At 43.3% G+C, this 26,547-nt stretch overlaps 1 protein-coding gene across 1 annotated transcript in view; it reads left to right on the forward strand.

Moving 5' to 3' along the window:
* ITGA6 (integrin subunit alpha 6) overlaps positions 1 to 26,547 on the forward strand; it is a 170,502-nt gene that overhangs the window by 18,802 nt on the left and 125,153 nt on the right. Inside the window, exon 2 of the mRNA XM_045033043.1 lies at positions 6,656 to 6,754. The gene's annotated coding sequence lies outside the window, so the exon portion shown is untranslated. The remainder of the gene's footprint in view (positions 1 to 6,655; positions 6,755 to 26,547) is intronic.

Below are 26,547 nucleotides of genomic sequence, written 5' to 3' on the forward strand. Positions count from 1 at the left end.
GTTAATGGGCCACTCTACCTTGAATAGTCCCGACAATATGTGCTAACTACTTACGCTAAACGATCTCTTCTACCTTGCATTTTGCTGTGATGCTGGAAGTATCTTTCCCAGCCCTGAAGAAGAGCTCTGTGTAGCTCAAAAGCTTCTCTGTCTCGCACCAAAAGAAGTTAGTCAAATAAAAGATTCTCATCTACCTTCTCTCTCTAATGTTCTAAAAAGACCATATTTTGACCAAAAAAGCTCTCTGTTTTTGCCTGGAAAATTTTGACCAGCTTGAATGATGAGTGACATCTGAACTACAGAGGTGGAGTAAACTGCCTGATTGGTTTACATCAGTATAGAACATTCATTGTGACAGTTTTAATAGGGTATACTAGCTATTCAAGTCTTTCTAGTATTTTGAGGTACAGGTGCAATGGGCCTGATTCTCTGCCCACAGAAATATAAAACAGAAGCAACCACTGAAGTTACCCAAGTTATAGTAACGTAAGCACGAAGAGAATGTTGACTACTTCCTAACCATTGACAAGTGATAAATTCGCACTGAACATCTTTTCCAGTTCCCTACTCCAGCTGGCAAATCCTCTCTCAGCTCAACAAAATTTATGTCCTGACCCTCTCACAGGTAATGAACCCTGCCCTGCCAGTACCACCCCCAACAAGTGTTCAGAACTTCACCCAGCTGCTTAACCTTTCTATAAAGCTTCACCCAGCTGCTAAACCTCTCCTTAACTAGCACTCCATCCCCAATTTTCAGATGCCAAACCCACCTGTAATACTCATAACAAGAACAACAAGGAGTCCTTGTGGCACCTTAGAGCCTAACAAATTTATTTGGGCATAAGCTAGAATCCACGTCATCTGATGCACGGAGTGGAAAATACAGGAGCCTGGCCAGTCCACGCAAGAGGTCCACTTCCTAGACACTACAGTGCTAATAAGCAATGGTCACATAAACACCACCCTATACCGGAAACCTACTGACCACTATACTTACCTACATGCCTCCAGCTTTTATCCAGACCACATCACACGATCCATTTGTCTACAGCCAAGCTTCTAAGGTCTGGTCCACACTAAGAAGCGGGGTCGAACTAGGGTACGCAAATTCAGCTACGTGAATAGCGTAGCTGAATTCGAAGTACCCTAGTTCGAACTACTCACCCGTCCAGACGCCGCGGAATCGAAGTCCGCGACTCCAAGGTCGACTCCGCCAACGCCTTTTGCAGTGGTGGAGTACCGGAGTTCGAACTATTGCTTCCGGAGTTCGAACTATCGCGTCCAGATTAGACGCGATAGTTTGAACTCTGAGAAGTCGAACTCACCGCGTCGACCTGGCTCGTAAGTGTAGACTAGCCCTAAGATACAACCGCATTTGCTCCAATCCCTCAGACAGAAACAAACACCTACAGGATCTCTATCAAGTGTTCTTAAAACTACAATGTCCACCTGAAGTGAAGAAACAGATTGACAGAGCCAGAAGGGTACCCAGAAGTCACCTACTACAAGACAGGCCTAACAAAGAAAGTAACAGAGCGCCACTAGCCGTCACCTTCAGCCCCCAACTAAAACCTCTCCAGCGCATCATCAAGGATTTACAACCTATCCTGAAGGATGATCCCTCACTCTCACAGACCTTGGGAGACAGGCCAGTCCTCGCTTACAGACAGCCTCCCATCCGGAAGCAAATACCAGCAACTACACACCACACAACAAAAACACCAACCCAGGAAACGAATCCTGCAACAAACCCCGGTGCCAACTCTGTCCACATATCTATTCAAGGGACACCATCATAGGACCTAACCACATCAGCCACACCATCAGGGGCTCGTTCATTTGCACATCTACCAATGTAATATATGCCATCATGTGCCAGCAATGCCCCTCTGCCATGTACATTGGCCAAACCAGACAGTCTCCACACAAAAGAATAAATGGACACAAATATGACATCAGGAATCATAACATTAAAAAACCAGTAGGAGAGCACTTCAATCTCTCTGCTCACTGTATAACAGACCTAAAAGTGGCAATTCTTCAACAAAAAAAGTCAAACACAGACTCCAATGTGAAACTGGAGAACTGGAATTAATTTGCAAACTGGACACCATCAGATAGGCCTGAATAAAGCCTGGGAGTGGTTGGGTCATTACAAAACCTAAACCTAATTTCCCCAATACTAATTTCCCCCTACTGTTACTCTCACCTTCTTGTCAACTGTCTGAAATGTGCCACTCTCATTACTATTTCAAAAGTTATTTTTCCTCCCTTGGTATCCTGCTGTTAATTGAGTTGTCTCGTTAGACTGACCTCACACTTGGTAAGGCAACTCCCATCCTTTCATGTATTTATACCTGCTTCTATATTTTCCACTCCATGCATCTGATGAAGTGGGTTCTAGCCCATGAAAGCTTATGCCCAAATAAATTTGTTAGTCTCTAAGGTGCCACAAGGACTCCTCATTGTTTTTGCTGATACAGCCTAACACGGCTACCACTCTGAAACCTGTCACCCATAACAAGAGCACCGAGTCAGCTTCCAGCTGCTAAACTTCTTTACAACTTCTCCCCCGAGTACCCCAATGTAGAGTTGGATGCATTTTTTTGTCAAATATTAAATTTTCAGATCAGTAAAACTATTAATGAATTTAGGTAAAATGTGGTGAATGGTATCAGCTAAACAACTAAAACAAAAAACACCTGAAAACAAAAATTTTGGAAATGCTGAAATGGCTCATTTTGAAAAATTGCAAAACACTTTTGACATTTTTGACTACTATTGATGTTTTTTAAATTAAATTTCAGTTGGAAATGTTGATTTGACATTTTCAAAACAAAATGTCAATTCAACCTATTTTTTTTTCAGTTTTTCATTTTGTTAAGAAAAACAAAAAAATTAATTTCAGTTCAAAGCAAGCTGATTTTTTTTTTTGAATTTTTGGTTCAGCTACCAAACTCAAAAATAAATTATTCACTCAGCTGTAGCCTATGCATCTGCAAATCACTAACCCGTCCCATTCTGAAAGCCCTTTAGGTAACAATATATGCAGTGATGCTACATTTTACACCTGTATAGTGGTCTGGGAAAGAAGGATATTCAGTTAACAAATTCACTCTGTGCACTTCAGCAAACTCCGCTTCACCATACTAATACTTTAGTTTGAGTGCACCAGCCATTCCAATATGTTCTTATAAAATAAACAGTAACATAGCGAGAGATAAACATTATCTCATACTTCCCATTCTCTGAAGAGTCTCTTAAAAATTTACCCAAATAAGTGCTTTCGCAAGACAGATAAGAGTTGTTTTTGGCTGTGTAATCATTACTTTCAGCCAGTTTTGTTGGGGAAACTATCAAAGGAGCTTGTATCTCTACAAGTGAATTTTATTTTTAGAAGACTACAGTCAGTCCTCCAGCAAAGAGGAGCTGATACTTCTAATGCAAGAAACAAACAGAGGGCAAAAATGGTGTGCCACACCTTATAAATACTAAAGGAGAAATGAAGGGCAAAACTTTATTTATCTATTTATTTTGCTTTCCAGTTCACCTTTAGCAGCGTAACCAGCTTTCTGGCTCCTTACCTCTAGAATGAGTCAGTGGGAAAAGATTGGGCTACAGGTCACTTTGGAAGTGGCAAAAACTCAAATCAGATTCTATTACCCAGAGCGCTCAGGAAAAGGAAATGACAGCCTGGTGGCAGAGAGGATCAGGGAGAAAGAGTGTGTGTATGTAGTAGTAGCTACTGTGGAGAACTGTTTTTAAAAAGTAAGTACATTTTCTGAAAAAATGTTGGGGTTTTTTAAATTTCTTTGGGAGAGGGAAAATTAATTTTTTTTTATTTTCTACCAAAGATGACAAAAGAAAAAATACTCAGTTTTCAAATTCTGTTTTGTGTTTTTCCTCCTTTCCCCTTTTGTTCTTTTGCCCATTTTTTCAGTGGCAAAGTGAAAAGGGGAGGAAAAGGAGACAGAGGATAACGGGGGAAAAACAAACTCAAATGTTCAAGCTTTTCTTTTTTGTTGAAAAATCAGAAAAGTTCAAGAACCAACAATTTTCTGTGGAAATGTTCCGAGTCTTGAAATAAGTTGGTTTTGTTCTGATTTCAGAGTGAAAACAAGTTTTGAAATCAGAATTTCTCACAAACTAGAAATTCCTAGTTTTGATCAGCTGTAATAACAACCACTCTGCATTTAAGCCACAGCCTCTTACACTTTAAAGTTGCACGTCACTTGAGTTGGTGGGAGCAATTTCAGTAAAACTGCTCATGCCAGATCTGGAGGTGGAACAGGACTGTCTCTCTCCCTGCCTGACCTGGTGGGTATTGGTGGGTGTATAATGTATTATAAATGCTTGTATGACTTTATTGGGCTGTGGCTACACTTAGCGCTTCAAAGCGCTGCCGCGGCAGCGCTTTGAAGCGCTAAGTGTAGTCAAAGCGCCAGCGCTGGGAGAAAGCGCTCCCAGCGCTGTCCGTACTCCACCTCCCTGTGGGGAATAACGTACAGCGCTGGGAGCCGCGCTGGGGCTTTGACCACACTGGCGCTTTGCAGCAATTTGCAGCGCTGGAGAGGGTGTGTTTTCATTTGTAAGTGTAGCCAAGCCCTTGCAGTCGTTTATCTTCAATTTCTTTCTACAAGCCAGCATTTCCAAAGATGGCTTCTCTGGTCTTGTAGTGCAAAATAGAAGCCCAACTGCAGAATCACAAAACTTTCACCCGGAAGTGAATTTCGCAAGTTAATCTGTGAAGCATTGGGGGAAATGGTCTCTGAAAAGTCATGGAAAATTACATTTTTAAGACTCAAAACAAAACCAAAATACAAAATGAGTTGGTGGAGATTTCTGTGCAATGTTTTGTAAAAAAATTGTTACCAATTTCAAACTAAACTATTGCACTTTTCTCAGAGATATCACATCCCCTTCTTTACTATCTCTTGTGACCTCGTCTTTTTTGTTTGTATTGTTTTATTGCAGCTACGGTACCTAACTATTGCCCTTTCTCTCTTAAAAAAACAAGCATGTACAGCTAAGAATTAGAGCACTTAAACCCTTCAGGAAACAGTAAATATTTAAAACCATTTGTTTTAATAAATAGCTACACAACTGTAGCTTGATTATTTCCAAAAGTCTCTGTGGCACAGTAGGAGGTGAGAGAATAAGTAGACAAAGATGTGATTCCTATGCACTTCTTAAGAGTGAGGTGATGTACCACAGAATAGCATTGAAAAGTTAAGTGTATGCTAGGGACACATTAATTCCTGATGTAATAGCATTGATTCCAGAGGCATTACACCTCTGAGTAAAATTTGGACCATAATGAAATTAACAATCGTTTTTGTTTTGAAATTGGTACAAGACTCTTCTTGAAAAATGCTTTATAAACTATTATGCTAATTATTTTGACTATTTTCTGAGTACCACTCTTATATTAAATCCCATATTTACAGTATGAAGTTAGCCTGCTAAATGCTTATAATTAGGACAAATGCACCTTCTCATCTTGAGAGATACTTTGTTGGGGTATGGTCTTAGATGAGGCAGGAGCCCTATCAGATTGATCTGTATGTCATAAATGAACTCTTGGGTGATGATCCTGCACTTCAGCAATTCTGCTTCTTTTTTTTATTCCAATTTAACAAGCACATGTCAACTACAGAATTCATTTGGGAACAATACCCAATGTCTCATGTCAGCTTATTATCATTAATATTTCCCTGCAATGCAGCCCCAGTGAGTGTGCTTTTCCCCGCCCCTGTGCACTGGCTAGGTGGAAATGTACTGGATAATCATGAACTGCAGTACACTGTGCTCAGAGAGCTAATGAGGTGCCTGTCTTTTTCAGCATCACTATTTACAATATGATTGCTTCATCCTCATGCAAAGAAGTGAAGGCTTTTCTACTTACATGTAGCTGAAAAGATGTGAACTTCTGATTTTGCTGTAGCTACTAATATGCTAACCTTAATGATTTCATTATACGCGACAAACTCAGTAATGTACCATCCTTGGGCAAACAGGCATTTTGAATGTTATGAAGGTAATTACCAAAAGGGTTTGATTATACTTTTCTAGGAAAGTGTAATAAGGATTCTGTCATTTTGTTAAAAGGGACAGAGAAACAATGCATTGCTCATATATGTGGCTTTATGGTTCTTTCATTGGCACTGGAGGCTTTTCCATTTAATGCTGAGCATGCAGTTCCACAAGGTGAACATAACCTTATCACAAATGTTCAAGCAGCATTGTTTCACTCTTAGAAATGTAGCCACTGACCACATTCTGGAAGGGCATGAAGCACCACTGGATGCTCTGTGTTAATGAAGTTTTTGAAAATTTATCTTAAACCCATTTTGGCACTGTATGATATTGACTATTTGGGAATGTCTGTGTACAATTTATTATTTGTGCTTGAGATTATGAAGTCTCTGTATGCATCTTTTATCAAGCTGCAAACTCCATTTTGATTGTAAGGCTGGCCTTTGTCTTTCTGTTGTTCTTTTACCTCCATCTTGGACTAAAAGTCCAGGGGTTGGTGGCACAGGGCTAGCAAGTGAAGGCCATTAAACTTTGATGATCTTTCATTTAAATGGAGCACTCTTGAAAAAAGATATGGCTATTGCACAGGACAAACCAGTTTTTCAAATTTGAATTCTAGGGGGCTGGCAACAAAGCAATAAATCATCCACTAAGGGACATGGATCACTGAAGAGACTGATCATGGAGTCACCAAGCAAAGGGGTCTGGAAGCTAAAAGGTAAGGGTCTGTCACTGGCAGTTTGAGAGAGAGAGAGAGCAGAGAGGAGATGCCATGTACCTGAGGGCAGGGGAAGAGGACGGATGCTGTACTCCTTGGAGGACTCTGATGTATGCCCAAAGAATACTCAAGTGGTGAGGAAACTGAGGCAGGGAAATGCATACAAGCGTGTTTGTTATTGTTTCTAATCAGTGCATTCCTTGTTCCTAGCTAACATAAAGAGTGACTGGTTTTTAGAATCCTTACAAAGTCTGTGTGTCCCTGAAGAGACAAACTATAAACCCAGAGTATACATAATCTTGGAGCTCTGGGAAAAGGGATGCTTAAAACTACTGGGGAAATGGGGTAGGAGGGGTGTTTAGCACTGATCCTGGGGCCTACGGCAGCTGGGCCTTGTGGTCCCATTTCCATGTAGGAGTGTCAGATTCTATACCCAGGAAGTGTTCCAGAGAGAAGCCAAGGGGAAAGACAATCTGCAGCCTACTCAGATCCAGGGAAGCTTAAGAAAACATGGGTCAGTTTATTAGGACCCAAACACAGCAGCCTGGTGAGTGTCCAGCAGAGGGAACTTTACCAGGGCTGTGTGTGACATAGGTAGTTTCAGTTACCCATGCAAGGTATCTAGGGATTACCCCTGAACCTTGGTCTCTTGTCTAGCAGCACAACACCAAAGGCCAGAGCCTGATCTTGAATGCATGGATTTTACACTGTATACCTTAAATCCTCTACTGTTCAGACATACACTTCATTCAGTTTCAGAGCTTTTGATGTGGGGTCCTATGCATCTAAGATCAGAATCTGACTCGGCTACCTGCATGTTCTCAGAACATTTTTGAAATGATGGGGAAAAAAAACATGCTCATAAACTTTAATTTGAATAAGTTGTGTATGGAAGATCCAATGAAGAGTACATAGGATTGGGTACTCAGGAACGCCATTCAAGTCTTCTAGCTCTGCTACTAATTCCCTGTTCAACCTTGGGCAAATCATTTCATATCTGAACCTTAGTTTTCCTATCTGTAAAAATGGGGATAACTGTAGGTGTCCATCTTTTTAAAGGACTTCGAGGTTGACAGAGGAAAAGTATTACGGGAGCATTTGATTTGTTGTTTGTTTGTCATGGTGTTACAATGTTAGTATTATAGTTATCACCATTAAAATCTGCAGTGGATTCCCTTTTTAATGAAGTATTTTTTTAATCTACACAATTTTACGCTTCTTAAGCAGAGATTCACTGTGACTCGAGTAACTGTTTGCATATTGCAATCTATTGAGACAATGCGGGACCATCATTCTGACTTGCTGTGCAGTGCAGTTTAACTATATCAGAGTTGACTGTGATTTGCTTTCACTTTGTTATTTATAGCCATGGAAAAAGTGGAAATTTCTGAGCTGGTAAGGACTACTCTGTGAACCTGCCACTTCTGTTCTCCGTGAAGCTGAATAGCTTTTCTCTTTGTGTTTTTGAGGAAAGCTGTGCTCTGAGAGTTCAGATCTGTTGCTGTTGGGAAAGTAATTTCCATGAGTAGAGCTCAATTGAATCCAGCTTAAAGAAAAGTTCATATAAATAATAGCTGAAAGCAGACCAGGATGAGCACAATGTGAAAGTGTTAAGTACCAAGGGTTAAGTGTCTGCAGTGAGCCTTAAAAATACCTTTAAGGCTAAGGGCTTGTCTACATGTACAGTGCTGCAGCAGTGGTGCCGTAGCACTTAGTGAAGATGCTACCGATGCCAATGGGAGAGCTTCTCCCATTGACATAGGTACTTCCCTCCCCCCCCCACCCCGAGAGGTGGTAGTTATGTCTACAGGAGAAACCCTCCTGTCAACATGGTGCTGTTTACTCCGGGAGTGAAGTCAATATAACTATGTTTCTCAGGAGTGTGGATTTTCCATACCCCATAGCGATGTAGTTATACCAACTTAAGTTTGTAGTAAAAAGAACAGGAGTACTTGTGGCACCTTAGGCCTTGTCTACACTACAAGACTATTTCGAATCAACTTAGTTCGAATTTGTGGATTCGACCTTATGAAGTCGAATTTGTGTATCCATACTAGATACACTAATTCGAATTTCTGAGTCCACATTCACGGGGCCAGCGTCGACTTTGGAAGCGGTGCACTGTGGGAAGCTATCCCACAGTTCCCGCAGTCCCCGCTGCCCATTGGAATGCTGGGTAGAGCCCCCAATGCCTGCTGGGGGGAGAAATGTGTCGAGGGTGGTTTTGGGTAAGTGTCGTCATTGAACCGTCAATCACAACCTCCCTCCCTCCCTCCTTGAAAGCGCCTGCGGGCAATCTGTTCGTGCACTTTTCTGGTCAGTGACAGCGCGGACGCCACAGCACTGCAAGCACGGAGCCCGCTGCGATCATCGCCGTTTTCTCCTCCTCGCACTTTATCGTCCACCTCTTCCACAGTCAGCTGCTGAGAAATTGGGCTACTTTTCAATGGTGCTGCAAGCACTGGGGGACCATAGGGGACGTTTTACAAACATCAACGTCGGGTGGCCGGGCAAGGTTCATGATGCGTGTGTTTTCAGGAACTGTGGGCTGCTCAGACGCCTGCAGGAAGGTAGTTTCTTCCCGGACCACGAAATAACTGTTGTGGATGTGCAGATGCCTATAGTCATCCTCGGGGACCCAGCCTGCCCGCTAATGCACTTGCTCATGAAGCCCTATACAGGCGCCTGGGACAGCGACAAGGAACTCTTCAAATACCAGCGAGCAGCGAGCAGCGTGACCTGTGACTGTTCAGTTTCTTTACAGAGAAGCTGAACCTGCCCCTGTTTCTTTACCCAGTTACTGTTGACTCTCCTCTTTGGTTACATACCCCGTTCACCCCGTTACCCCCACTTCCAGCACACGTGTAAAAATAAAATACATGTCCCATTATTACTTAACAAAGGTTTCTTTATTCATGACTTTTCGTGAAAGGGTTGAAACTGGGACGCAGGCTGTGCTGGGTAGGGTGTGCGGTGATGTAAAGACCGCCTCTAAACTCAAGGAATGACAGGCTCCTGCTCCTAGAGCGGTCCGCAGTGCCGGAAGGCTTCTTTCAACGGAGCCTGCCATCCCTCTTTATGGAATTCTGTGTGCGGGCGGATATGTGACCTTGTGGTGGAGGAGGACGGATACAGATTCCTCAGCTGCGTGACTCAGCGGTCCAGGACAAGGACCGCTGTATAAGATCTGTAACCGCCCTCCCCCGCTGCAAAGTCACATCTCCCCCGCCCACACAGATCCTGGAAACCACCTCCAAAAACCGACCAGGGTGCCTACTGACTGCACCGTGTGTGTGACCCGCTGCTGATCCTGCCCCCGTGTCTGTACCCTGGGAAAGGTGACTGTCCTATGCAATTAACCACCCCCTTCCCCACGCTCCCCATTCAAACACAGTCTTCTTTGAAAAAACATAACGGAAACAGTAATTAACAGCAAAGCATTTTTATTAATTAAGTAGACAGTTAGGGGATGGGACTGGGATTGGGACTACTGTGAGTCTGGAAGTGAAGGACTTCGGCAAATGTAGGGTATGAGAGCTTTTGGGTACTTGAGCACTGTGCTGTGGTGCAGTGACAGTATTCACGTCCCCAGCCGCCCCTCCTCCTGATTATTTTCGGTGAGGGGGGTATGGGACTTTGTGGCGGGGGAGTGCGGTTGCAGATACACTGCAGGGTGTCTCTGTCCTCCTGCGGTCCTGCAGAACATCCACAAGGCGCCTGAGCGTGTCCGTTTGCTCCCTCACTAGTCCAAGCATTGTTTCAGTCGCCTGCTTGTCTTCCTCACGCCACCTCTCCTCCCGTTCGCTGTGTGAGCGCTGGCACAGAGAGACGGTCTCCCTCCACTGGCTCTGCTGGTCCGCCTCTGCTAGGTAGCAGCCCATACGTTCCTCAAACATCTTGTCCCTTGTCTTTTTATTTCGCTGCCTAATCTTTGCCAGCCTCTGCGAGGGGGATGCTGTGGCAGGTCTGGAGACAGTGGAAGCTGTGAGATGGGAAACAGGGAGTGAATTCCTTGCAAAGATACATTTTTGCAAACAATTAACTGAGTCTAGGCTGTCTCTGTGAATTCTGGGTTGAGACCCCTGTGCCTGCTGGGGCAGAAATCATTTTCGCGGTGGATTCTGGGTAAATGTCGCCAGTCATTCCTTCCTCCGGGAAAGCAACGGCAGACAATCATTTCAAGCCCGTTTTCCCAGATTTGCCCTGGCATACGCCATAGCGTGGCAACCATGGACACTGTTTTGCCTGTTGTGTATGTCACTGTATGTGTACTAGATGCCGCTGACAGAGGCGGGCCAGCAGCGCTACACAGCAGCATGCTTTTGCTTTTGCATGACAGCAGAGATGGTTACCAGCCATATTGTACCATCTACCATACCATAAATTGGTAATAAGATGGTAATAAGATGGGCATGGTTACCTGTCCTTTTGCACTGCCCCATTTGGTGCTGTCATAAGTGCCCCTGGCCGAGCAGCCAGGGGCGCAAAAGCAAAAATTGGGAATGACTCCCTGAGTCAATCCCTCCTTTTTGGTATCTAAAAATAGAATCAGTCCTGCCTAGATTATGGGCAAGTGTACTAGAGAACCACTGTATCATAGAACCAGAGAGCACAGCTGCTCTGTGTCTGATCCTGCATAAATTATGAGCTGTATGCTATTCACAGGGGGTGCTCCTGCAACAACACCACCTGTTCATTCCGTTCTTACCCCAGCCTTCCTGGGCTACCATACCATTGTCCCCCCACTTGTGTGATGAAGTAATAAAGAATGCAGGAATAAGACACAGTGACTTGTTTGTGAGAAATGAGTGGAAGGAAGCCTCCAGCTGCAATGATAGTCCAGGCAGGACATTAAGGAGTGTGGATGAAGGAGCCCATCATCCCTCTGCTAGTCCAGGGGCAATTGAATCTTTAATTTACAATGAAGGGTGGGGGCTGATGGAGCTCAGCCCCCTGTTGCAATGATGAGGACGGTTACCAGCCATATTGCACCATCTGCCATCAAAAATTAGGGACAGGCGCCCTTGATCGACCTTACTGATGCTAGTCGGCATGGTTACCAGCCCTTTTGCACTGCCCCATGTGCCAATAGGCTGATGATGAGGACGGATTTCCATCTTTCTGTACCATCAGCCATCCATAGCGTGGGGGGAGCAAGGATGTTGGTGTTGAGTGCTGCACCATCGCGTCTATCTGCAGCATTCAGTAAAGATAGGGTGACATGTAAAAGAGTCAACAGAGGATTGTTTTCACTTCTGGTGGTGGGTGGGGTGTGTGCGCAAATTGCCGAACTATGCCCTGACCCACCGCAGACACTGTGTTTGACCCTAGAAGCATTTGGAGCTCATCCAAGAATGCAAATACTTTTCGGAGACAGCAGGAACTGTGGGATACCTTGCGTCCTCATTCCCCCCTCCCTCCATGAGCGTCCATTATATTCTTTGGCTTTCCGTTACACTCGTCACGCAGCTGCGTGCTGAGTCTGTGCTATGCCGTCTGTCCGTAGATTTTTTTAAAAATACTTTGGACCAGGCGTAAAATTACAGTAATTACCCTAATTAGATGCAGGAGTCTCCGAGCGAGATCACCCTGAGGAGGGTCACTGAAGGAGATAGAGAGCGCATGCTGCGTGAAAGCTAACACGAACCAGGGCCCGATGCAGCCGTGCTCGGGGAGGCAGTGCTCCCTGAGTACCTCATGAAAGCCTTGCGCGGAAAACTGTGCTACCACGGAGCACTCAATAAGGCAGCTCTCCCCAGGAACCTCCTGCTGATGCTTTTCGATTAATGCAAGGAGAGCTTCGTGGAGATCTCCAAGGATGATTTCTGTTCTATCCCCATATCTAGAGAGACCTCCTTTTCACAGAGTTAAGATTCCTGTTATATTAAGAATAAAAGTTAACATGGTTAAAGCACTTACCGACTGCTCCTTCCCCTGATTCAGGGTCCGGGTTAATGGCCGGGGAGGGTTGTTGGGGGATCTCCGTGACGGTGATGAATAGATCCTGGCTGTCGGGGAAACCAGCGTTGTAAGCGCTCTCGCCTGCCTCGTCCTCCACAAACCCTTCCTCATCTTCCCCGTCCGCGAACATCACTGAGGAACTGGCCGTCGACACTGTCCCATCGTCAGAGTCCACGGTCACTGGTGGGGCAGTGGTGGCAGGCTCCGTAGCGTCCGTTTGCCGCTTTGATTTTTTGGTAGCCTTATCTGGGGTCCTTGATTTTCACGCGGCGCTGCGTTGCATCCCGCCTGTATCCTCTGTCTCTCATGGCTTTGGAGACCTTCTCGTAGGTCTTCGCATTCCCTGTTTTGGAGCACAGCTCCGAAAGCACAGACTCCTCGCCCCACACACCGATCAGATCGAAGAGTTCCCAGTCAGTCTATGCTGGGTCCCTCTTTCTATTCACAGATAACATGAACTCCTCTGCTGGAGAGCTCTGCATCGTTGCAGGTGCTGCGGAGCTCGCCCCGATGTCCAGCCAGGATGTCAGATTCAAAGTGCCCAGACAGGAAAATGAATTCAAATTTTCCCGGGTCGTTTCCTGTGTGGCTGGTCAGAGAATCCAAGCTCGGACTGCTGTCCAGAGCGTCAACAGAGTGGTGCACTGTGGGATAGCTCCCGGAGCTACTAAGTTCGATTTGCATCCACACCTAGCCTAATTCGAGCTAGCCATGTCGAATTTAGCGTTACTCCACCTGTCGGGGTGGAGTACCGAATTCGAACTAAAGAGCCCTCTAGTTCGAATTAAATGGCTTCCTGGTGTGGACGGGTGAGCGGTTAGTTCGAATTAACGCTGCTAAATTCGAATTAAAGTCCTAGTGTAGACCAGGCCTTAGAGACTAACAAATGTATTTGAGCATAAACTTTTGTGGGCTACAGTCCACTTCTTCAGATGCGTAGAATAGAACATATAGTAGATACAGAACATGAAAAGGTGGAAGTAGCCATATCAAGTCTAAGAGGCTAAGTGTAGTGTAGATCAGAGCTAAGAGAAAACTCCTTGTTTATTCAGAGGTTTCTCATGGAATCCAGGTAAGGAAGTAACTTTTGTGAGAAGGAAAGGGTTGATCAGCTAAGATGAGATGGGAGTGTGGAAAGCCAAATAGTGTGAACTGCTGCCTTTTAACTCTTGCTTGATTGAGAACTAATGTAAAGGAGTTCCAAGGAAGCCATCAGGCATATGTCTACAGAACATCTGACACAAGGGAGGCTGGTAGAAGTCCACTGCTATTGGCATGGAATCAAGGGCGCCGGAACCTTTTGTAGAAGTGCGGGGGAAGCCAAGGCCAAGGTAGATTCCTGCGCCCCTTTCTCCCCCAACCCCTGCACTCCCTTGTGGCCCTAACTCCCTGCACTCCCTCCCCACTTGGTGCCCCTCCTGGCCCACCCCCCAGGTACTTTGTGTCTCCTATCTCCCAGTGACTGTACATAGCTTGCCAGGAATCAGCTGTGCACTCCTCCCTCTGCCCTTCCCACCAGTCACCATCTGGCACCTGCACCACCATGATCAGCTCCCCTACACATCCCTTGCTGGCACCGCTCTGCACCTGCCTGAGGCTCGCAGTTTGGGGGAGGCAATGCCCCCCATACTCCCAACTAGCACGTGTTAAAAAGTGCTGGGCCATGGCCCACCCTCTCAATTCCCCCCCCCCCCAGCCCCCGGTTCTTGCATCAGTGCATGGAATGCCCTAACAGATAATAAATGCCCATAGCCTGGTTTTTATTCTTATAGATTTTGGGGCTCGCATATTAGTTACTTTTAGTGGAATGTGACCCAGTGTGTGGCATCATACCATCCTACCAAGGAAGGATTTCTGTGTGGCTTCTTCTGAGTAAAATTTTGATTTTAATAATGATTTTCACTGATGAGTCTAATCAAGGTGGGAGAGTGACTCTTCCTCTCGCACACAAAAAAAAGAGAAAGTTTCCCTTTACTCTGTAGGAGGTTGCACTTATTGCATTGATTGTTATGGAAAGGGACTTTGATCTACTCTGTATTATTATTATTATTATTAGCTGTGATTATTGTTCTTTGGATTTATATAGCACATTTCTTCTGAAAACCTCAAAGTGCTTTAGAGATGTTAACAAATCCTCTCAACATCTCATTTTACACATGGATCAGCTGAGCCACAGCGAGGGTTAGTGACTTGCTCTAGGTCAGTGGGGAAGTCAGTGGTTGAGTTGGGAATATAATCTATGAGTTCTGACCGTCAGTGCTATAATAACTAGCTCACATAAGATTAGTTGGTGTTTTGATGCCCTAGGTGAAGAACTTTTGTGTCGCACCCCTTCCACTGCATGAGTCAGTGAAGTGGGTCCCTCTGACTCTTTTGTTTCCTTGGTCCTCCCTTCTCTTTACTTACTTTTTTCACTTCATCATTCCTTCAGAGTGCTTTACAAAAGAGTGCAAGTGTGATCATCGCTGTTTTGCAGATGGGAAAACTGAGGCACAGAGAAGTGAAATGACTTACCCAGGTTCATAAAACAAGTCAGGTGAAAAGTCAGGAATAGAAGCCTGGTCTCCTGACTCCACAACCCAGTAGTCTGTCCATAGACCATGCTGGTAATTCCCAGAGCAGTTCCCACAACTCTGATAACTGCCTCTAGTTTTCTTCCTCTTACTCATGCTCAGACAGATAACTTGTCTTTTGGCCAGTTGATTTCCTCCTGCAGCCCATTATACCAGGGATTGCCTACACTAAGAAAGTGATTTGAGGTTAGTTAACACGTTGTAGCTAATTGAGACTTTTTCCCCTGTGCAGACACGTTAATGACAAGCAACATTGAGGTAGAATGTGTTATCATGTGTCTACACTAGGGACAAGGTAAACTTGACCCCCTTTTCTTAGTGTAGATCAGGGGTTGGCAACCTCTGGCATGTGGCTTGCCAGGGTAAGCACCCTGGCGGGCCAGGCGAGTTTGTTTACCTGCCACGTTGGCAGGTTCAGCCGATCGCGGCTCTCACTGGCCACGGTCCTCTGTCCCAGGCCAATGGGGGTGGCGAGAAGCGCAGTGGGCCAAGGGATGTGCTGGCGGTGGCTTCCTGCCGCCCCCATTGGCCTGGGACGGCGAATTGCTGCCAGTGAGAGCCGCGATCGGTCAAACCTGCTGATGCGGCAGGTAAACAAACTGGCCCGACCTGCTAGGGTGCTTACCCTGGCGAGCTGCATGCCAGAGGTTGCCGACCCCTGGTGTAGACAGAGATGAGGGTACAGGAGAGCAGAGTCTTACAAGGCATTTTCCTCTTGTAGTGAATATCCTGAGTCCTAGCTTGTTCACCTCCAAATGGCAGGGCCTAGGAAGTCATCTTTCCAGCCTATGCTTAAAGCAGCTCCTGAGACCACATCTATTCCTGTAAAATTGCAAAATAATGCAGGATTTCTGTTGCACATAATATTAAAAGTGCATCTAGCAGAAGAGCAGAGATCCCAGATGGGAATCCCAAGACAGACACAGTGACAGGAGAGAAACTGTACCCAATTCAATGGTGTTTCAGACTCCTCACCACTTTGATTAGTCTGTAATATGATCTTTTTTTGTGCCAAGGATGTGCAGGGGTTCTGTGAGGAAGGCAAACAAGATTTTTTCATGTTTCCTGAGATCCTAACTTTGTGAGCTTTACCAAAGTGGGTATGGATGAGAGCTGCCAAATTCAGAACTGCCACTCCACTGCCAAAGTTCAGGGAGGTTTAAATCTGGGGTTTTGGTTTGTACCCCTCCCTGTCCAAAATAAAACTACAGAGTATAGAAGCCAAGATATATAGTTGACAAATGACTATCAGCCAGGGGTGCAGGTATCATGATTCAGAGCTGATAACTGTCAATGAGCAGAATGTGGGCAGACAAAAGCCAAAGAGTGCCTGGGTCAGCCTAAGAACACATGCTAATGTCTAAGTAAATCGTTAAGCTCTGCACTGTTGCAGAAATCACAATCAGGTTTTTTAGCTCTGCATTTTTCAGCTTCTCTCTTTTGGTAGTCACAAACAGGGCCAGCTCCAGACCCCAGCGCGCCAAGCGCGCGCTTGGGGCGGCATTTTGCTGGCAGGGCAGCAGGCAGCTCCGGCGGACCTTCCGCAGTCATGCCTGCGGGAGGTCTACCGGAGCCGCGGGACCAGTGGACCTCCCGCAGGCATGACTGCGGAAGGTCCGTCGGAGCCGCCTGCCGCCCTCCCAGCGCACCCTCCGCAGGCACGTCTGCAAGAGGTCCCCCGGAGCAGCGGGACCAGCAGCGTGCCCCCTGCGGCATGCCGCCGTGCTTGGGGCGGCCAAATTCCTAGAGCCGCCCCTGGTCACAAATGTGTTGAGCTTGTCAGTGAAGATATATACCTGGGCGCTGGCTGATTTAATGTAATGTCAAAGTTCCCCCAAGCCAATGGCTCATGGAGCTGACATGGTTATGATAAGTCAATTTCATAGCAAATGCTACATAAGGAGCTGATGTGGCCGGCATCACATTTGATCGCCAGACCTGATGGATCAGGTACCTATTTTGCAAAGGGGTGAAAAAGAGGTCGCTTTTCAGTGTGAGATCTAGCAAGACTCAAATCCACAATCTTCAGGATTGTAGTGAAGCACCTTAATCAGTCAGCCACTGCACTTAATGCAATATGCAGGTTCTCTGTTAGTGGCTCAGTTAACTTTTCCTTGTATTTCTTAGGGTGTTTATATACTTTGTGTGTTTTACTACGGCTGTCAAGTGATTAAAAACATTAATCACGATTAATCACACTTAATAACGGAATACCATTTATATAAATATTTTTGGACGTTTTCTACATTTTCAAATATAAATTTCAATTACAACACAGAATACAAAGTGTACAGTGCTCACTTTATATTTAATTTTTATTACAAATATTTGCACTGTAATAAACAAAAGAAGGTTGATTTTCTTTTTTGGTGGTTCGGGTTCTGTAGTTTCTGCGCTCTTTTAAGACTTCTGAAAGCATGCTCCATACCTTATCCCTCTCATATTTTGGAAGACACTTCAGATTCTTAAACCTTGGGTTGAGTGCTGTAGCTATCTTTATAAATCTCACATTGCTACCTTCTTTGTGTTTTGTCAAATCTGCAGCAAAAGTGTTCTTAAAATGAACAACGTGCTGAGTCATCATCTGAGACTACTATAACATGAAATATGTAGCAGAATGCGGGTAAAACAGAGCCATAGACATACAATTCTCCGCCAAGAAGTTCAGTCACAAATTTAATTAGCATATTATTTTTTTAACGAGCGTCATCAGAATGGAAGCATGTCCTCTGGAATGGTGTCCGAAGCATGAAGGGGTATACAAATGTTTAGCATATCTGGCATGTAAATACCTTGCAATGCTGGCTACAAAAGTCCCATGTGAAGGCCTGTTCTCACTTTCAGTTGACATTGTGAACAAGAAGCGGGCAGCATTATCTCCCGTAAAGGTAAACAAAATTGTTTGTCTTAGCATTTGGCTGAACAAGAAGTAGGACTGAGAGGACTTGTAGGGTCTAAAGTTTTGCATTGTTTTGAGTGCAGTTATGTAACAAAAAAAAATCTACATTTGCAAGTTGCATTTTCACAATAAAAGGATTGCACTACAGTACTTGTATGAGGTGAACTGAAAAATGCTATTTCTTTTATCATTTTTACAGTGCAAATATTTATAATAAAAATAATATAAAGTGAGCAATGTACACTTTATATTCTGTGTTGTAATTGAAATCAATATATTTGAAAATGTAGAAAAACTTCCAAAATATTTAATACATTTTAATTGGTATTCTGTTGTTTAACAGTGTGATTAAAACTGCGATTAATCATGATTAACTTTTGTAATCGCAATTAATTTTTTTTAATTAAACGTGTGAGTTAACTGTGATTAATTGGCATCCCTAATGTTTACTTAACGCACTAAAAAGGCCTCATATTTAAATTTGTACCCCATGCTCCTGTTTCTCTCTCCGATTGACCAACCTAGTGTTTTTTGTTTTGAGGGCAGGGAAGAGGGGGATGAATGTGAAGACTCCTTTTGTGCCCAGTTAGTCAACTGAGACCACTTCTGCACTTGTCTTAGAACTTTGCATTTTCCATCAGCAAATACCCTTCTAACATAGTCTTTTGATATGCAAAAAACTGCTTCTAAAGCAGTCTCTTGGAAATCACTTCACCTCAAAATTTCCCACATATATAGTCCAAAAAACACCTAAAGTTTCTGTGTCTAAATAACTCTTCTTTTACAAAAATGTAGATGTTGCCCAATTGCAGAAAAAATATTTTATTTCCTATGTATTCGTAACCCAAAATATTTAGTCACTTTTTACCAATAGTAAGGCTTACCACTTAGTAAGATAAGCAAAGATTTTAGATAATGTTTTTCTTTTTTACAATTAACTTCTGTGTTAAATGAACGTGTTTATGATATATAGCTAGGGTGACCAGGCAGCAAATGTGAAAAATCGGGACGGGGGTGGGGGGTAATAAGAGCCTATATAAGAAAAAGACCCAAAAATCAGGACTGTCCCTATAAAATCGGGACATCTCGTCACCCTATATATAGCATTCTATCTTTGTCTAACTATATCACTCACTACATTTCTTACCTTTCCAGCTGTGATTTCTTATCGTATCCTTTGCCTCTTTACCCAACAGCAATTAGCTAGGTTAAAGTAGAGATAAAGTTTCCAGAGCTAACCATATTGCATTTCATGATTATTCAACAGAAAATCAGAGTCCTTTTCACTCCATGTTTGGGGCACATCCAATAAATAGCAGGTCAAATTACCAATCTATTAGCTCTTTGTCTGTTACGGTATGCACAGTTAGTCATGAAATATTCATACAATTCAGGGAAAAGCCTGAAAAAAGAGCCACAGAAATGAAACCACAATACTGTAAGGTCAGTCAGCCATACCATTCCCTAGCCCAATCCTAGGGCAAGCCTTTGATCCTGGAAACTTTGCACAAGAATTATTTACTTGCAGCTATCAGGCTTGTTAAATAATTACCAATGTCAATAGAAATTTGCAAGCAATGAATTTTCTTTAACTGCCACTTTAGTGTTGGGCAGATTTTCAACCTGTTGGATTGTAACAAAGGATTAGGTGAGTATAGAATTCAGCCACATAATTTAGTTTATTATTAATATTCCAAATGTATATATTGATAGCATTTCTAGTTTTAGTTTCACTTAAGCTGTGGCACACATGTAAGCAAAAAACAAAACAAGAAACCCAGAATATTTATATAAATCCATTTTTGGTGGAAAAGGATTATTTATTTGCAGATTTTTTTTTCCATATATGAACTTTTTATAAAAGGCCCACTCCAGGTCACAGTTAAATCAGTTGACAGCTTCTGTTAACTTCCGTGGAAACAGCGTTCGGTCCATCTATCTCTCTGCATTAGAAGAAAGTTGATTTAAATAATAAATGGCACCTTCAATGGCACTTAATAATAAAGATTATTTTGGATTGTAAAAGTGATTGAGCATACAGTTTATAAACCATGAGAATATGTACCTGCAGTTTTTAATACAACAAAACCATATATATTCGGTGCTTCCCATTCCCCGTCTTCTCCATCTAGTCTTTGTTTCTGGAAAATTAGCAGGTCAGAGAAAGTGGATTTGGACAAAACGGTCTGGACTTGAGAATTCTATTCTATATAAGTTCTTAGACTATGCTCATCACTAAAGTATTTGAGTGCCTTTCAGTAGAGCAGTAAAGGATGTCAACTAATATCTGTCATATGCTGTTTGGTCTCTCAACCTCTCCCTAGTGGGAAAATTGTGTGGAGAGGAGTGTCTTGTTTTGGTGGTAGTTTTTAAAAAAAAAAATCCTGTTGTTGTATATTGATGTGAGAGAAGGCGAAGTCAAAGTCAAAGAAAAGCACCTGGCACTTGGAGCTGAAGGTGGTGAGGTTTGTGATGGTCCTTAGGTCCTGTGGTAGTTCATTACACAGTCTTGACCAACCCCCAAGAAAATTCTGTCTCCTGCACATATAAGCTGTACCCTTGTTGTAGAGAGTTCCACCGCAAAGCTCTCCAAGCACAGAAGCCCTTTATATTGAGACTGGAAGTAATGGCAAAGCAGCTGCTTTAGACAGACATATTCTGTGATGCAGGTGAGGATTGTGTGCTGAGTAAGCTCTCTGAATAAACTGGAGAGAGGGAAGCAATGGGGATAGGCCAGGGCAATGTCTACTGGATCGACAGTTCTATGAGTCTAGTGGCTAGGAATTCCTGTATAACCAATTACAACACTCAAATTAATATGCAAATTAGATACAATTAACTTGGGTTTAAACAGAGATTGGGAATGGTTGGGTCATTACACTAATTGAATCTATTTCCCTATGTTAAGTTCTCCTCACACCTTCTATGGGTCATCTCAATTATCAGTTTTTTTTCTCCTGCTGATGATAGCTTATCTCAATTGATTAGACTCTTCCAGTTGGTATGCATATTTCCACCTTTTCATGTTCTCTGTATGTATAAATATCTTCTGTCTGTGTGTTCCATTCTATGCATCCGAAGAAGTGAGCTGTAGCCCACGAAAGCTTATGCTGAAATAAATTTGTTAGCCTCTAAGGTGCCACAAGTACTCCTGTTCTTTTTGCAGATACAGACTAACACGGCTGCTACTCTGAAACCTGTCTTTTGGATCTGTTAGGGTGAAACAAGCCATATCAATTTAAGCAGCTCATCACGGATCTTATTAATTTAATCTTTTACACTGAATATTTTAAAAACTTGGTAACCCTTAGTTAAAGTGGACAAATTCTGATGCTAACTGTAGTACATCTTAAAACATGGCTTTAAGAATGAGAACAGGCTTATTTCCTGTAAGGAAAGGAAATGGGATTTAATATAATAAAAATTGTCTAATTAGCCCCCTGCTCCATCTTCTTCCTGAACTTTAAAGGGGTGATGTGGGTTCCTGTGTGTGTATGCTGACTTATTTTGTGCTGCTATTTCATGCTTTTGCCAACGAAGGTTATTATAATACAGAACAACCCCTACACATAACTGTCAGTAAACAATAGTAATAATAATGCTTGTCACTTAGTGCTCTGCAGAAGTGCTGGACAGACATTAATTACTACAGCATGCCTGTGAAATGGTTAATCAAGTTATCTCCATTTTACAGATGTGAAACTGAGACTTGGTCAACACTTACTTGAGTATACCTATGTCACTCCAGGGTGTGAAAAATCCACACCCCTGAGTGATGTAATTATACTGACTTTAACCCCATGTAGACAGCGCTGTGTCAGTGGGAGAGCTGCTTCTGTTGACATAGCTGTAGTAAGATGAGGTCCTGAAACATAAACCCTTATCAGAGATCCAGTGTGAGGCCTGAGGCCTGAACTAAAGTAATGGTCCAGACCTTGCTAACATAAAGCAAAGTTAAGCTATGAGCCAGAGGCAGGCCCTGCTCACAGAAGCTGTCAAGGAAAGGGCTGATGCTGCAAAAAGAGACATACCTAAAAGGTACTGAACTCTAGATATCAGAACACTCCAATACTTGCACATTCCACACAGATAACAAGGAACAAGCTAATCTATCCCAATGACAGGGCCAAAAGGATAATATGATGAATAGAGTTGTTTTGTTCAAACCAGTATGTACAAGGTGAGAGGTGGCATCTTATTACGTAGAGGGGTTGTACCTTGCTACGTAGAAGGGTTGCACCTCAATACATCAGGAGTGATGTGTAACTTGTTTGTACCTGTGTAGAAGAATGCATGCCTGAGTGGATGTCTTTGTCCAGCCTAGGGGGTAGTGGAAAGTCCCGCCACTGACTGAGCTGAGTCCATTGCCAGGGAGCACATATGTACTGGCTAGCAGCACCTTAGCAGCACCTTGGACTTCGTTTGCCCGGGAGCTGGAGACTGTGTTTCTCTTCGACAATAAACCTGGCCGACGTGCCTTTGTACCTTACTAGAGTCTGTGGTCATTGGGGGTTCTCTCGGGATCTGCTGTGTCAGCTATCTGTGCAGAGCTGGGGCTGCACACAGAGGGAACACACGCACACAGCCGATTGATATCAACATTGAACAGAGCAGAGCACCACACCGGTAGCGTCTGACAACAATAGCTACTGCCTCTCACTGAGGTAAAGTTATTAAATTGACGGGAGCTCTCCCATCAGCTTAGAGCTTCTTCACCAGATGCGCTACAGTAGTGCAGCTGTGCCAATGTAAATTTATGGTGTAGACTTGGCCTAAGGGCAGGTTGACCTAAGTTACATTGACGAACGGCCACCGCAGTAATAAAATCACTTTTGCATTCCACACTACACTCCTTGTGTCGGCAGTGTGCATCCTCCTCGCCAGGAGTGCTTACATCGATTGAACTATCTGTGTGGGGCATTGTGGGATGGCTTCTGAAAGGCAGCAACAGTCAATGTAAATAATGCAGTGTCTACATTGGCACTGTGTCAACCAAATTACATTTACCTAAGTGCGTGCTACGGCTCTCACAGAGGTGGAGTTATTAAATCAGTATAGTGGGCGAGTTCCATCAGGGGTGCTACATTTTTTGTATAGACACTTGCAGAGTTAAGTCGACATAAACTGCCTTATGTCAACCTAACTCTGTAGTGTAGACCAGGCCTGCGTCAATCCTAGCTCTAGTACTAATGTACTTAATAAGTACAGGTGACACTACATGATGACATTTACCATTATGCATGCTAGTTTCTTCAACATTCTTATCACTATAATACCAGCATAATTTTCTCCCTGACTTCTCTTACCAGGTACATTACTTTTGGCTTTTGATGTGCAGCTTTACAAAACCAAAGGAAAGCAGGTAAAAAGGAATGCTCTTTGCTGTCAAACGCATTCCTGAACATCATTATTTTCTGTAGAATGCTATGGTACAATATAGTTTTATGTTGTATTATCTGTATGACAGTCACTATCAAGGGATCACAGACTGAGACTGAGGAAGAGGGATAGCCAGGACTTTAAGTTATGGCTAAAGGAGGAGAGGAAGCAAAGTGGGAAGACATGGCGGGCACTTGAAAGGAGAGGGGTGTAACGACGCGGCCTTTGGTGGGACACTACTGAGAGTATTAGTTCAGGACAAATTGCTTAGGGCAGGGCAGTCACAGCCCCAGGCTGGTGGTTCTCCACCTCTAAGGCACATTGAACCAGCCAAACAGAGAGGACTTTGGTTTTACCCCACTGGCTAACCAGAAGTCATACAAGCAATTCCCTCAGATACTCCAGTTCCTTTGTATCGCCACCAGCATCACCCCTTATGGGGATGAATGGTTATGAAAACCAATACCCCAGTAAAAGAAAAAAGGTTCTCCCGATCCCAAAGGACCAAGCCCCAGACCCAGGTCAATATACAAGTCAGATCTCACCCACAAATCATGCTGTTGCCAATCCTTTCGAATCTAAAATCTAAAGGTTTATTCATAAAAAGAAAGAAATATAGATGAGAGCTAAAATTGGTTAAAATAATCAATTACATACAGTAATGGCAAAGTTCTTGGTTCAGGCTTATAGCAGTGATGGAATAAACTACAGGCACAGATCAAGTCTCTGGAGTACATCCACAGCTTGGATGGGTCATTCAGTCCTTTGTTCAGAGCTTCAGTGTATCAAAGTTCCTCCAGAGGTAGGAAGCAGGATTGAAGACAAAATGGAGATATGCGGCTGCCTTTTATAGTCCTTTTGCCATGTGGCTTGTGCTTCCTTTGTTCCAAACACAAGCTACCCAGCACATGGCATGGAAAAACATTAGAGTTCTGTCCATAGGCATGTTCCTGCATGCCTTGCTGAGTCACAAGGTATATCTGCCTTCTCTCAATGGGTCAGTTGTATAGCTGATGGTCCTTAATGGGCCATCAAGCAGGCTAGTGAGTGCTGATGCCAAATTGTCTGGGGTGTCACCAAGAAGCATAGCACAAGTTGAGCTACAGACAGTATAGAGTCAATACTTTAAATACAAAAATGATACATGCATACAGATAGCATAATCATAACCAGCAAATCATAACCTTCTCATAGACAACTCACTTGACCTCCTTTTTACAAGATTTGGTGCCACTATAGAAGGTTGGTTGCAACGATCACAGTTCATATCAATAACGTCACAAGGGGAAAATTGGGAGGTGGGGGATAGAGCCTGGAATTGATGAAAGGATGAGAGGAGGCAGCTGTTATCATAGCCTACAGGTTGGGAAGAGTGAGAAAAGGAGAAGCAGTGTGGAAATGGAGTTAGGATGATGGTTTTGAAGCTAGGGTCTGAGAGTGAAGAGTTTCAGGGAGTGGGAAACTGAAAGGTCAAAATGGGTTTCTGGAATATGCAGCAAAAGTTCAGAGGGAGCATAAGCTTGGAAATGGGGGGAATGTATCTGGCTGTGGGGTGTAGAAAAGGTTTGGAAGTGTGCATCCTAAAGGCAAGCTTGAAAGCTTGGGGAGAGTTGGGCTAGGGGAAAACTCATTTGAATAAAGCATCTGGCAGATCATAAAATGGAAGTGGGACTAAGATTTCTGAAACAGAGGGGTGAAGTGGAAGTGATGGGAAGAAAGAAGGATGGAAATCTTATAACAAGAGGCAGTAGAGGGTAAGGAAGAGGAAATGGATTAGAAGAGAAAACTACAGAGGCCACTGAAGGAATTTTTTTGGCCAGAGATTCAGGAATAAAATAAATTGTCTGCAACAAAGCTCCCTATATGAAACATTTAACATATGGTTTCAACATTTAAATTTAAATGCACTAAACATAAACTATGTTTAACAACACAAAAGTGATCACATTAGGAATTTCAAAACATTTAATAAACTTTGTATTTCAATAGAAATATATAGAAATATATATAGAAATATAATACGGGCAGAACATTCCGTGCCCGTATTGGCCTTACCAGCCACCTGTGGACACACTGTGGACAGCTCACAACCTGCTAGATGTCAAGGTCTTCTTCGAATACGATGGATGAACATCATCATATAACTCATGATACATGGCACAGGAAAATACAGAGACAGGAGCCATGTATTTGAGCTCTTCTAAATAGCCATTTCTTTTTGGATGAAAAGGCACATTATTTTTCTATTCACACATGCCATACCTAGCACTGCTGAAGTTTATGAATCACTGCAAAATAGCAGCAGGCTCCATAAAATATGAAATTTCCATTGGCCAGCGGCCAGTTTTCCTTGAACAATCTGATGCTCCACCCTGTAGCAGGATACCCTGCCCAACGGCAGTGTCAGGAAGTGATAAATAGATTTGTTTTTGAATAAGAACCTTCACTGGCATGGAAAGGAAATGTATCTGAATCCAGTTGAGTTTTCTAGAATGCCAGTGTTTACCCATCTCTGACAAATCTGAAACATCCTATGAAATCATCTCTTTTGGTTGGTCATTAGACATGATAATTGTGCACCGTCAGTATTATTCATGCCTTCAGAGATAGAGGGATCATAAAAAAATGAGTTGGTTACTGGGTTCGAGCTGCAATATTTGTATTAATTCTAAAAAGAACATCTAAAGTAAATGTGAAAGTACCCTACTAATTTCCAGATAAGTGACTCAGACACTGTTGCAGTGATGTTTATGGCAGAATGTAAATTGTGTGATTAGTGGACATGGGATACCAAAAGATTTGCCCTTTTGGGTGAGTTACACTAAAGCACTCCCCAACCTCTGGGAGAATTTCTTGGCATAAGGCCTGATCCATTCAATGATCTCTAGATAAGGGCCTTAAAGAATTAAATGTGATGCAGCTTACTATATTTTGTGTATTACAATTATCAATTTACATTTACTTCAAAGTTACTACTTTGT

This window comes from Mauremys mutica, chromosome 10 (assembly GCF_020497125.1).
Source record: "Mauremys mutica isolate MM-2020 ecotype Southern chromosome 10, ASM2049712v1, whole genome shotgun sequence".
NCBI classification, from domain to species: domain Eukaryota; kingdom Metazoa; phylum Chordata; order Testudines; family Geoemydidae; genus Mauremys; species Mauremys mutica.